Below are 5,914 nucleotides of genomic sequence, written 5' to 3'. Positions count from 1 at the left end.
CAAGTTTGTATTATTTAGTTTATTTCCTTTTCATTGTGATCCAAAAAATATACTTACTAAAAAATATACTTACTATGTGCCAAACTCATGTTTCATGTGACATTATTCTAATTTGCTTTTGCCGGTTGAAATTCACAGGTGTGCATGCTTAAGCAGGCAAGGTAAAACGGGGATCAAAAATAGTATGCAAAATAATCGTGATTAATCGACTAATCCAAAAAATAATCAATAGATTAGTCGACATAAAAAATAATCGTTAGTTGCAGCCCTACCAGGAATTCACTTCAGTCATCGCTACATCTGTTTACATTCCACCACAAGCGGACACAGACACAGCTTTATTGGACCTGCATGACGTGCTGTGCCGGCACCAAAACAAACATCCGAACACTGCCCTCATCGTGATTGCGGATTTTAACAAGGCGAACCTGAAGAAAGTTATGCCGAATACTTGCTCCACCAGGGTCAACAATACACTGGATCACTGCTACACGCCATTCAAAGAGGGCTACAAGGCGATTTCCCTGCCCCCACTGGGTAAATCAGACCATTCCGCCATTTACCTTTTGCCAAGGTACAAACAGACGATTGTACGTGAAAAGGTGGTGACGAGGTAGGTTAGGCGCTGGAACGACCAATCAGAGGCTACGCTGCAAGACACTCTGGATGATGTCGACTGGGGCATGTTCCAATCCAGCTCGAGTGACGTAGACAAGTTTACAGAAGTTGTGACGGACTTCATAGCAACGCTGGTAGACGACGCCGTTCCCATGGTGTCTGTCCGGATTTTCCCGAACCAGAAGCCATGGGTGGATAAATCTATCCGCACCGCTGTGAACAAACGGACCGCTTCATACAACTCGTCACTTCTCACCGGCAGGACGGAGGAATACAAAGCGGCGTCTTACAGACTGAGACGAGCAGTGAAAGACGCTAAGCGGAGGTACAGGGACAAAGTGGAATCACAGTTCCAGCAGCGTGATTCAAGGAGCTTGTGGCAAGGACTGCAGACAATTACTGACTACAGGAAAAGAGCCCATGTCTCGGTGAGTGCAGACGCTGCTCTGGCTGATGATTTTAATGACTTTTGTGCGCGATTTGATGCTAGCGCTAGCACCGCTAACATTAGCATGCCAATTGATGCAGCAAGCAGGATCTCCGAGGCCGGAGCGGCACACTCGCACCCGCTCACTGTGTCAGAGCAAGACGTGAGGAGGACACTGAGAAAGGTAAATAACAGGAAGGCTGCCGGGCCAGATGGTATTTCTGGCAGAGTGCTGAAGTCCTGTGCCGACCTGTTAGCTCCAGTGTTTACCACCATCTTCAACCTCTCCCTGGATCCACTTCAGTTCGCATACAGACTGAACAGATCCACAGATGATGCTGTCTCCCAGGTACTGCACACCACCCTCACCCATCTGAAGACAAAAGGAAGGGGGACTTTGTGAGACTGCTGTTCATTGATTTTAGTTCAGCTTTCAACACCATAGTCCCCGCCCACCTCCATTCCAAGCTGATCAACCTCAGACTTAACACCTCCCTGTGTGCTTGGATCCTGGACTTCCTGATGAACAGATCCCAGGTGGTCAGAGTGGGCAGACACACCTCCAGCCCCTGCACCCTCAACACCGGAGCACCACAGGGCTGTGTCCTCAGTCCCTGCTCTTCATACTGTACACACATGACTGTGTGGCCACAAGCAGCTCCAACATCAAAGTGAAATTTGCAGATGACACGGTGGTTGTTGTTGGTGCCAGGACAACAACCTGCTTCTGAACATCAGCAAAACCAAGGAGCTGATTGTGGACTTCAGGAGAGGACAGCAGAGGGATTACACCCCACTGAGAATTGATGGGACGCTGGTGGACAGGGTGTGCAGCTTCAAGTACCTGGGGGTGCACATCTCTGAGGATTTAACATAGACACACAACCCACATAGACAGTCAGGTGAAGAGGGCGAGGCAGTGCCTCTATCACCTCAGACAGCTGAGGAAATTCAAAGTCTCTGTGAAGGTCCTGAAGACTTTTTATTCCGGAGCGGTAGAGAGTGTGCTGACTGGAAACATCACCCAGTGGTACAGGAACAGCACTGTATATGACCAAGGAGCCCTGGGTACAACACTCCCCACCCTCCAGGACATCTTCACAAGGAGGAGCACAGCCAGGGCAAAGAGGATCATGAGTGATCCCCACCACCCAGGTAACGGACTGTTTACATGGCTACCCTCTGGCAGGCGCCTTCAACACATCAAGGTGTACACAGAAAGACTCAGGAAGAGCTTCTTTCCTCAGGCTGTCCGGACCGTTAACTCCACTCACCTCAGTTAAAAACAAAACAGAACTGTGACTACATGATGCACACACACCACACATCCCAATCTGCACATTACTGTTTACATTATTCTATATTTTATATTTTGTACATTCAAATATTTATTTTTTAATTTTTTACATTGTATTCTATTTTACTGGACCCTGGACACCCTGGACACTTTACACACTGAAACTTTACACTGTTTACATTACTCTATATTTTATATTTTGAACATTCAAATAATTATTTTTTTATTTTTTACATTATATTCTATTTTACTGTATATATGTGTATTAGTAATTTGAGTGTTTATTGCATGGCCTTGCGGAACAGTCCTTTCACTTCCATTTCACTGCAAATCTGTATGAGCATGTGACAAATAAAAATCTTGATCTTGAATCTAGGATCTTTTCAGTCCTGCCATTTTTTTCTTGAAGGTCCTTTCTCATTCATCCCACTGATGTCAAATACCGGGATGAGAGAATCAAATCAAAACCAGAATGGAGTATACAAAAACACCTGCAGATAAATTGTGCTCAGGTCCTCCTCGGCTTCATTAATCCCCAGAGATGGAGGCAAGAAAATGATTTCTCGAGCACAGTCAACAAACCTTGAGGAGGAAAACATCCTTTGATCACTATCTACTTTGTTGTGGTCTAGAGGCAATGATGGTTTCATCTGAATATGTTTTTTCTACATTCACTGCATAACACTCGTTTACCTACAACATGTCAGCCTTAAAAACCCCTTAAAAAAACAAATCTACCAAATAGTGACTAAAGTAGCTGCCATCACAATTTTCAGCCCTTAGGCATGCATCAATATACCAAATTCCTGACCAACTGTTACACTTTTACTGCTGGTTTCAAATTCATTTCATAGCATTGTCACAATTCTGCTCTTTTGATCTCAGTATTTTTCCTGTCACCTCACTCCTGCTCCATTTTCCCCACCGGTAATGCTCAAGCAACTCAGTACAGCACACAACTTGCATTTACAGATTATCTGCAATCAATACAATACTTAAATTTCTCTCATCCTCCAGGAATTTACCAGATCAATCTTTGCCTTCATGCAAGACTTTCCCACACTCATCCTTGGTTTGATCAGCCATTACCGACACCATCAGCATCTGAACACCAGACTTTGTCACTTCACCTGGAAATGCAAGATTCTTTTGTCTCTGATCTCGAGATCTGCCTCTGCATTTGTCAGTGTCCATCTATCAGGGTGAGATCTCCTGGCTCTCTTCTGTGCCCAGGTTCAGTCCACTCAGCTCGAGCCCCTGGATCCTTACAGAGACTTTTCAGCTTTGGTCTTTAAATTGACCTGAACTTATATACTTATACTTATACTTATATTTTCTCAGTAACTCTGTATTGAAGATCCAAGTGAAATACATTTCCAGCATATCCAGAGTTTGAGGGTGTTGCACTTAGGATCAAACACAGACCATTAAAAGCTTCTCTGATTTGACTAGTGATGACTAATTAAAAAACAGAGAATTAGCTTGGCTGCCTCAATGCTCAACTGTAAATCACGTTGGCCTTAATTCTGCCCTTTTCTGACGCTGAATTACCCAGCATCTCCAAACGCATGAACACTTAACTCATGCAATGACAACGTGTGTACTGTAAGGGATGCTATGTTTTTATCCTGAGAGATTTGTTCTTTAGTCTTCAATCTGAGCTCAAGGGTGCAAACTCATCTGGGATGAAAAAGGTGACATGTATCCAAACCTCCTAGGGGGGTCCGGGGGCATTAAGATTTACTTTATTGATCCCCGCAAGGGAAAAATCTCAGTTTTTACACTCTGTAGTCATGCAACACACACATGCACACGAACAGAATCCTATGGACATGCACTAAGGGATGTCAGAGTGAAGGAGCAGCCCACAGTGGGCGCCCCTGAGCTGGTGGTGGGGGGGGGGGGTTGGTGCCTTGCTCAAGGGCACCTCAGCAGTGCTCAGGAGGTGATCTGGCACCTCTCCAGCTACCAGACAAACTTCCATACTTGGACCGCACCGGGATTTGAACCAGCAACCCTCTGGTTCCCAACCCAAGTCCCTACAAACTGAGCTACTGCCACCCTGGGAAGATTTTTTTTTAAATATCAGCTTTAAAATGTTAATTTAAAGACCATTTTAGCATTCAGACCATCTAAAGAAGCAGTGCAAACAATAAGAAAAGCACAATTGCTTGTCGATATCTATGTTCTGTTCTAACTTTTTGATTTAGCTTCAGGGAAACATGAAAATCCTGTGCTCCCAACCTTGAGTCCCTTTTTATAAATGGGATGAATTTGCAGAATTTATTACGCGGCGATATTGCGCAACCGCGGCCAGTGAGAGGAGGGTCTGCGGAGGGTCTGAGCACCCAGCCAGCCGCGCACCTCCAAGATTTTGAAACAACGCGGACGGGTTCACGGCGACCGATTCGCAATGATTGGCTACAGGACCTGGAAGTAGCTTACTTTTTTCAGGCTGTGTTGAGTTCTGAGCGCTCTGACCGCAGTCAGTATGAAACGACTCGACATTCACAGGGACCATGCTCGCCAGCCGCAAGAAGCATGAATAAGGTTTTAGATTCGTGACAGCTCGCATTGCAGATTTATCCCCCACCCCCCTCCTCCAAATATTTTTATTGCAGATCTAAATGAATCACACAAATGACCTATTTGGGATCCAAAGCGGCGAATTTTACCGAAAGGTGACAAGTTTGCACCCCTGTGAGCTAGTCTCTATTATAAAAGTGTAGCCACAGCCTGCGACTAGTGAGCATAGCTTAGCACAAAGACAGGACCAGTTCATTGCATTTACAAGAGGGGTGTACGGATAGTGGACCTTCTCTCTCTCTTTCTCTGATAGATACTGCTCTCTTGGTTTTGCTGTCTTATCTCTCCGCAGGAGTCAATTTTTTTTTTTTTTTTTAAACCGGAGTTTGGCGAGGTGCTGTAAGACAGAGTCTATCAGAGCCCACCTGCTGCTTTTCTGTTTCCAGCTCAGCTAATTGCCTCCTGGCTGCAGCTTCATATTAAGCATACAGACATGAAAGTGGTGCAGTTGTTATTTAACTCCAATATGACTAATCCAATATGAAGGGAATTTTTACCCCATTCATGACATCACACATAATAGAGCATATATCCGTTATGACAGCCTTTCGACATGTCAGAAACAAAGAAAGCTGCCAGCATTCAGACTCAGATATCACATTGATTGACTGTAATTAAAAGAGACAATCATTAATGGTTAACTGCTTAAAGAGTCACTTGTGTTCCAACATCACAATATTCACCTGTGTTCACACACACTTTTATACAATCAATTGCTTCCCAATAGGGATTGTTCAGTTACTTGTTACTAACACTTTGACACGCACACTGGAAGAGCCAGGGATTAAACTGTCAATCATTCCAAACAGTCACCCTGCCTGACTTGATGGAAGTTGGTTCTATGTTTAATACAACCATGGCAGTACAGGCAAATGCACAGACAGCAATAAACTATTGGTCATTCCTCTTAATTTTTCTGTGAAGTCTATAATTTGTAATGCCATGCCATTTGATTTCCTCCAAAGGACGTTCAAGGGGATTTCTCA

Source organism: Labrus bergylta, chromosome 21 (assembly GCF_963930695.1).
Source record: "Labrus bergylta chromosome 21, fLabBer1.1, whole genome shotgun sequence".
NCBI classification, from domain to species: Eukaryota; Metazoa; Chordata; class Actinopteri; order Labriformes; family Labridae; genus Labrus; species Labrus bergylta.
Note: the sequence above shows the minus strand (reverse complement) of the source record.